We start from the raw sequence: 8214 nt of genomic DNA, 5'->3' as shown, positions 1-8214 counted from the left end.
AAGAAAAAAAATCAGCGATACAGCGAGGCCCCAAAAAGTGAACCGCGTTATAGCGAGGGAACACTGTACAGGTGAAATTATGTTGTGGATATCTGCAACTGAAATGCTGCTTAGATTTCTGTAAATTTAATTTTATGACCTGCCAGTTTATGGAGTCTACAATCTCATCTGAAATTCACTTCAATTGAGATGAGATTGCCAATTGTAGATATCTGAAATGGAAAACCACTTGAATGGCAAAAGTGACATCATGAAATGACATTGCAGATATCCACCTTGTCCCCCCCACCCCACACATATGGACATGTGACTCACCTCCACACTGCAGGGACACATCCACAGAGTGAACCCGAGCTTCGGCCCAAAATGTCCGTTATTCTTGCCACAGCGTTGCCATTGTGGTGGCTGAGGAGGGGGATTTGCGGGTCCACAAAACCGGGCCGGTTTCCCAAATACGGGAAAGGAGCCCGACACGGTGCGAGGTGGACACAGGACTGAATCAGGCCCAGCCCAGCCGGGCCCGGCCCAGGATGGGGAGCGGGAGGCGGCTCCATGGCCGGCCAGGAGTTTGGGGAAGGATTATGGATTGAGACGTACAGCTGGGAGGCTAAAGTTACACTTTTCATTAGCACTACCGAGGGGGTCCTGCCTGCTTTTGGGAAGCTAGTCCCATTTGTGAGGACGTCGAACCCCCCAACCGCCCACCCTCCCACTCCCCACCCGCCTGCCTTTCCCTCGGAATTGTTGTTATTCTGCAGACGCATTCTTCACCTGAGGATAATTGTTTTTGATATGGTCAGAACCGGAAGGAACGTGCTGTTATGCTTTTTTGTTTTTGTGCCAGGAATGAAAAAATATGGAGGGGGAGGAGGGGGCATGGTGAAAAGTAGTCATTCACCAAAAGAACCAGAGTAGAGAGAGAAAAAGAGAGAGAGAGAGCGAGCGAGCGAGCAGTATGCCCCTTTCTGGCTCTTTTCTTCTCCCGGCTCTTTTCTTCTCTTCTTTCGCTGCCGTTTGGAGATGTGAAGAAATGTCTTTTGATCAACTCTGACAGAGGCCGGGCCATGTGAAGAGGCTTGCTGGCGGGTGTGCTCCGCCAATCCGTGCGAGGCAAAAAAAAAATAAAAATGTCCCTAATAAGAGAGTAATAAGCTAACGAGTGGCGGCCGTCCGTCTGATCCCAAATCTGGGGAGGTGGCCGTTGCCAGGTCCGACGACGCGTCGCCACCCTTTAGAGCGCTTTGCCAGGTCGGCGGCTTTCACCTGCGCGGGTGCTCCCCATATGCTCCCTCACCGCTGGCGCGATGGGCCCGGGGCCTGCCCGCCTGCGTTACGTTTCCACTGCCTGGTGGCTACGTTATTGGATTCTTCAGTTGTTTTTTTTGTTTTGTTTGGTTTGCTCTAAAAAAAAACAATTGGGTCAGAAATAACCCAACTGTGGGTCAAAAATGGACCGATCCTGTACTTGGGTCTATTTGACCCAACTTTGAGTGAAGAAATGGGTCTTTTCGTGTCAAACAATTCATGATTATTGGTCAGATGCTTTACTTGGGTCAAAAAATTGGGTCATTTTGTATAAAAAAAAAACAAAATCCATAAAGTGGATTGGTTCATTTTTGATTAGTGTTGTTCCGATACCGATACTGGTATCGGCAGAGGCCCCAATACTGCATTAAAACAGTGGTATCGGTATCGGTGACTACTAACAAGTAACATGCCGATACCATTAATTCCAACGCTAATATAGGACTTTGGATGCAGCATCTTATGTCTTGCTCGTACACAACATTCACTAATATGTGACATGCTCACTGCATGCCGATCTAAGATATCCTATTGGCCCTTGAATGCTCTGAGCCAATGGCAGGACAGCTTTTTCATGTTGAGAAAAAAAAACCTTAAGTATCGGTATGGTATCGGCATCGGCCAATACTACAAAGCTGGGTATTGGTATCGGTTTCGGGGGTCAAAAAACAGTATCGGAACAACACTACTTTTGATCCATAATTGGGTTACTTTTGACCCAACTGCTTTTAGAGTGTTGTTACTAGGGATGTCACGATAACGGCAATATCGTGAGATATCGCAATATTAAAACTGACACAATATATCATCGTCAGTTACGATATTAAAAAGAGAACATCTGTTAAAGTCAGGTTGATAGCACCCTCTGGTGGCTATTTTTATTTATTTATTTTTTATTTATTTATTTTTTATTTTTTAGTGCAGTTTAATTTTCATGAGGCATGTTTTGGTCCTTCTGTTTAAGATCCACTCTGATGGTCCTAATATGCTTGTGAACCGAGTCAATTTGTGCGGAGGAACTCAACGGGTGCTTGCATTAGTAACTAAGTGCGTCTAAGTGCGTTATTAGAGATAGTAGGTTGTTTATATGCATTGCTGTAGTGTACAAAAATACTATTGTGTATTGTTTTAGTATGAGCTCTTTTTTTTTCTTACAATATTGTGACCTTTTTTGTATTGCTAACCTCCCCGCAATATCGTGATAATTATAGTATCGTGACCTTCCTATTGTGATAATATCGTATCGTCGTATCGTGATATATTCTCAAAGTTTGTACATTACTTCACACCACTGGGCCATCCTCACAATGTAGTTACTGTATTGCTTTATTAGATTGGCTTTTCTGAGAGCATACAGTACAGTACAATGGTCGGCTTTGTTGTTTTAATGACTATTTTCACAGCAGTCTTTGGGACAGACAAGCACTGTATGTGTATATATATATATATATATATATATATATATATATATATATATATATATATATATATATATATATATATATATATATATATATATATATATATATATATATATATATATATATATATACATGCGTTAGCATTAGCTTGTGTTCTATTCCATTTCCATTTAATAGAGTCAGAATCATGTCATTGCCAGGTTGAAGCTGTTCTTCTTTTCTAATGAAAATGTGTCTTCTTATAGCATCGCTATGGTGAGGCGCAGTACTTCATGTACATTAGCCAAACGCGTCTTGTTACATAACTAAAAAGGTAACCGAAGCCTTCCACCGTAACTGAAAATTTTGACAGAGGCAATCAAATTAGGTTTGGAACTATGGTTCGTTTTTCAAAGCAGGCTCAAATTTGATAAGAGAGACTATAAACTTATCAGTTAAAAAGTTCAACTGTCAAAATGTGTTGAAAATCAGTTTACAAAAGTATGTTTCAATTTAGGATTTCAAACGATGGATAGGGTTTCGAATTATGGGCTTAATATATAGTTCGGGTTTCATATTAGGGTTTTAAACTAGGATTAGGGTTTCAGCATAGGAATAGGGTTTCGAAGCAGGGCCAATTTAGTCAAGTCATCTTTATATTTATAACAGTGGCTATAAAATTATTGGTTGAAAAAATTCAACTGTCAAAATGTCTGACCCCAGTTTTCAAATTAGTGTTTTTCAAACTATGATGAAACTTTCAAATTGTGGTTTTAAGCTATGGTTAGGGTTTCAAACCAGCATTATCGTGTTTTGTTTCAAAATGTGATTGGGTTTTCAAATTAACCCAAATCCTGAACCATGAAATATATGAGAAAATTCTGATTCTTTGTAAATAGAATATTTTTTTGGTCCCTTTGAACAAACTTTTTTTTTTTCCCACATGTGACTTTTAATTTGATACATTCAGTGACAATACTTTCAATTTGTACATTTAAAACTGAATTTCATAATAAACAGACATCAAACATATTAGTATTTCCAAAAATTAGAAAGAACATTTCCCACTGTTAATAAGTATAGGCATCTCTCCTTTCTCAACTGGGGCCATCTTGCAAGGTCGCTGAAAAAGCCATCAGTAGGGTGATACTGCCCTCTAATGGATTATCTGTCTCAGATGACATACGTCAGGCTTTTAATGGGGAAAAAAATATATATACTCATGAAATAGAGAGCTCAAAATGTCTTGTATAGGTCGCTTGCACATCGTAATGCATCATGGGAGTTTTTCCTTCGGGCGCCATATTGGGTGTCCGCCGGTTCACAAGGTACACTCGCGAGTTACACGGTAGAGCTTATCAACCTGATGTAATTTTCGCAGTATTTTCACGATTTACCGGAAGATCAAAAACAACGATACAGGCAGAAGGTGTCTCTGTGTGGCGGGATTGATCCTAATTACGTCCTGACCAAGGGTGATTTTTTTTTGACGGAGAAAGCTTGCTGGCCAAATGTGACTTCTCTGGACATCTTTCCCTACCTCGTGTTGACAACATGCTCCATAACACGCCAACAAATCCCTGGAGGCTTACAATTATTTTGTAAGCGGGTGGATACAGAGTGTAAACTTTAACATCGCATCAGAAGAAACGGTTGCTGTTGCACGTAAGTAAACCACATGGTGTTGGTAATTCTGCACACAAAAATGTTGATTTGTTCTCAGGCTTCCTGTTATCATTGTGTTTACATGCACAGCTGGCTTTACCTGATGTGGTTTTTCTAACAATTTTATAACAGGCAAATATGGCAGAGCGTATAAGAATAAAAAGTAACTATGCACAGCCTCCCCGTGGCTTAATTAAATTTAATGCTACCCTTTCACTAGTTACATGTTACTTAATCAACTTATTCTAAATGGTTAAGGTTAACCACTCTCAGAGGACGTATTTTTAGTTTCAGTTTCCAGTACAATAAAACGTGTTCATGGTAACTACTGAGCATACTGACAGCTTTTCTTATGATCTCACGGTTAAGGAGGCTGTCACAACACACAATTTCTGTCTGGTGCCGGATGGCAACAATTCCCATCACTTGTCACGACAACACCAATATTATTACCAGGTATGTATGGCTTTACTTTTTGTAGTTTCTTATTTAATTCTATGTTTCATATTTTCATTACAATGTCTGTAATATTTTCAGATTCAGGCACAGATGAGTTTAACTGGACGGACTTCTGCGACTTTGTGGTGTGGACAAAGTGTGATTGAGCGAGTCCACCCAGATCGCTCGTTTTGGCCAGTTGGAAAAGCCAGAGTTTTTTTTTCCCCAAAGTCCCCTCCTTACCTGAACTGCTCGGGAGAGCATTTACTAGATCAGCAGTGGACTTCCAGTGTTCCTGCTCAGCCGCTGTCACCTACCACTTGCTCATGTACTTCAAAGATGCGGAATAAAGTAGTTTTTTGTGCTGCAGCAGATTGTAAAATCAAATGATATCACTTGAAGTGTGCCAATCTAGACTGCCAAAAGGACAGTGGTTTTGTGACAAGTGTGAAACAAGGATTATTGGGAAAACTGTAACACAGTACTGGTACTTGTCTTACATTAAACAAATTTAAAAGAGAGCAACTTTTTCCTCTGTACATAGCATAATGAAAGTCATTGCGTACCCCATCAACATTACATCATACCGTCATCTCAGGATGGTAGGCACCTGTGCTAAAATAAACTACATTAATTAACAGTTCAATTTTTAACTCTGAAATTACTACATCTAATAATTATTCACTTCATTTTTTGTGCTTTTAGAAATAATAGAGATTTATGCCATTACTTTAAGAGGGACCATATTGCACATTGAGTCAAATCCTGTCATTTGTCTTATGTATAGCTTTGTAAACAAACCCAACAATAGAATTTGTATAAACGCTGCCTTTATTAGCGCCAAACAAAAAGTCGCATGTTGTCCTCCTCCAATGCTTTGATGCTCGCCTTCGTTTCCATCATGTCATTGGCAATCAAGTCGGTGTGGCATGAGATCCCTAAAGAAAAAAATAAAGAAAAAATCACAAAAAAATACGGTACCAGTAATAGGTTTAATATAGTAAAGTAGTGTAGTTTTTTGTCAGTGTAAAAGAAATGTACACATTTTGTTGCATTTTTTAATGTATGAACATTGCTACAGGCAAATACTTATTTCTATAAACACTTCCAAATGTCTCTAAAATATAAGGTGCGTGTACACACACAAACATAAACACATACATTCACTCATGCATACAATATATCATGTAATGAATTCTGAGTGGCATACCAGAGTCAATGATGTCAGCAGTACTTGAGGTTACAGGAGCCATCTGGCTGCATAACTGCAACAATCTCTGCCACTTCGAGTCGTCTTTTCTTTGCTTGTCTCTCCTGTGCACGTTCATATCTTGGCACCGACTGGGCTGAGACATAGATGTTGTAACTTGGGACCCAACTTTAATGTTGGAGCCCAGTCGGGATGATTGGACAGAAAAACGGGCGCAGGGCGACCTGTTAAAATAAACAAATATATAAACAAATAAAATATGGAAAGACTGGTTATTTTACCGCAGTAGGGTGGCCGTGAATAAGTTCTTTAGCATGATGTGTAGGCTACCGGGGGTCTTTTCTTGCATCACCCCCGGGGGTCTGTTTTCTTGCATCAGCCCCTTCTGTCTCTTTTTTTTCCAAGTTTACATTTTGCCACCAAAAAACATGTTATCGGCATTAAAAGCCCAAGACTAATCAATCCAATTTCAGCAGTAAACACTTTGCACTGGCACTACTTGGGTGAAAATGTTCGATGTTAGCTTTCGGCTAACGTCCGCTAGCCAGCTTGTACTACCGAACTTGCTTGCTCGTGAATCCAAAACATAAGCAACTTGCCCATATATGGGCGGTCGAAACGTTATTAATCCTCATGCATTAAATAAAGGTAAACAAGCTTACCGCTCACAAAGTGATCGCTGCACACACGAGCCCAAAGTAACGACTTCCCTCCGGAGTCCGCACTCCTCTGTCTCCAGGCCCTGGTTCCTAATTATTTTTGGAATTCGGAAAAAAGACCGACCATTTCCCCCCTTGGCTTTGTTCGAACAGCCAACGATGCAGCAACAATGTACCATTTTAAACGCAGAAAACAAACGTGATAGATACGTGTTAGACCGAATCGCTACGTAAATGGAGGCCACCCAGCATGGCGACTACGAGAAATCCGAGGCGGAAGTGACGACATGTGCAAGCGACCTATTGAACTCATTTGCTCCCCCAAAACGTATAAATATGTTCTATTTTAAATATTACCATGCTCCAAAAGACGTATTTATACGTTTTTGTTTTTTATGCTAGAGGATGTAGAAAGCTTTGGTGCAGCCTCTGAACTGAAGAGACGCAATGGTAGTTATTACAAAAACCGCCAGCACATAGCAGCAGAGTATAAGAGATCAACCTGGGCCATGTTGCGAAAAGCTTTTTCCAACTGTTTTAAACAGATTTTTGAATAATGATGAAACTTAGCTTCTATTCGAATGCAAATTGCTGCAAAATGTAAACACATTGAAACGTACTTCTTTTTCCTGACGAAAGGAGAGACTCTAATCTTTGTTTTGGTAGGTTCCATGTTTTGATAGCAATAGGACACAATATTCTGTGGGCGTTGCAAAATCAGTCAAAATCCAGCGAAAAATGAATGAAGGAGTTACTACGATACGTTTGGTGTTAAGGTTTCAATCAAATTAGGGTTTTAAACTAGGTTTAGGGTTTAAAGAAGGATTTCAAAGTAGGGTTGAGTTTCAAGGTAGGGTTCCAAAATAAGTTAGTGTATTTCAAAATCTGACGTGTTGGGTCCGATCTTGTCTATCTTTGTAAAGCCAAAACGTGTCTGTTGGATCTCAGTATAGTGTGCTGCTGTACCTAATATTGTGTCCATTTTTGCAAAAATAATAAACTGTCCTTCCAATTTTGGACACTGCCAAGCAAATAGCGCTTACATTTCTTGCTCAACATCAACTTGGTGTTTTTCCACTGGGACCCACACACACACACACACACACACTGGTCTCATTGTGTGTTTGAAATGGTCACATATCAAAGACTTGTGTCCCTGCAGGGTGGATTTGAGTGTTGAAGTCCAACAAGAAGAATAGTTACCGCTCACAGCTTCTTCTCATGGCGTCATCCAAATAAACATGTCACCACCCGGTGGGTGCGGGACCGCGCAACAGTTGACCGTCCGTCCACAGGTGTGCTCGTCACAAGCCGAGGGGGGAGGGCCCTCACTGTTGTCGAGCTTGCACGAGGGCCCACTTCCGGGACTCAGACTTGCAAACGGGCTCAGTCAGCGTTGGTAATTACGGTGCAAGGGGAAAGCTGATTAGGCGGGCCCGGCGAGGGTTGGGAGGAGGGGGCTGCCGGGCCCCACGCCCAGCGGGGAGGGGAGTCCTGCCACGGGAGGTGGCCCAATCAAGTGTGAAGCCCGGACGCC

General features: G+C 41.1%; 3 long non-coding RNA genes across 3 annotated transcripts in view; 1 reads left to right on the top strand and 2 right to left on the bottom strand.

Annotated features, from left to right (window-relative positions):
• LOC144025960 (uncharacterized) overlaps positions 1-544 on the bottom strand; it is a 43759-nt gene extending 43215 nt beyond the window's left edge. Inside the window, exon 1 of the long non-coding RNA XR_013285010.1 lies at positions 316-544. This is a non-coding gene — a long non-coding RNA (uncharacterized LOC144025960). The remainder of the gene's footprint in view (positions 1-315) is intronic.
• Positions 545-3742: 3198 nt separating this feature from the next.
• On the top strand, positions 3743-6013 carry LOC144025798 (uncharacterized). Its single transcript, XR_013284956.1, has 3 exons — positions 3743-4370; positions 4740-4826; positions 4908-6013. It is a non-coding gene; the product is annotated as an uncharacterized LOC144025798 (long non-coding RNA).
• LOC144025796 (uncharacterized) lies at positions 5622-6983 on the bottom strand. Its single transcript, XR_013284955.1, has 3 exons — positions 6681-6983; positions 6019-6242; positions 5622-5746 (listed from the first exon to the last, which is right to left on the bottom strand). It is a non-coding gene; the product is annotated as an uncharacterized LOC144025796 (long non-coding RNA).
• Positions 6984-8214: the final 1231 nt, after the last annotated feature.

The sequence above is a fragment of the Festucalex cinctus genome, chromosome 9, assembly GCF_051991245.1.
Source record: "Festucalex cinctus isolate MCC-2025b chromosome 9, RoL_Fcin_1.0, whole genome shotgun sequence".
NCBI lineage: Eukaryota > Metazoa > Chordata > Actinopteri > Syngnathiformes > Syngnathidae > Festucalex > Festucalex cinctus.
The sequence above is the reverse complement of the archived record's forward strand: the minus strand, read 5'-3'. Positions and strand labels throughout refer to the sequence as shown.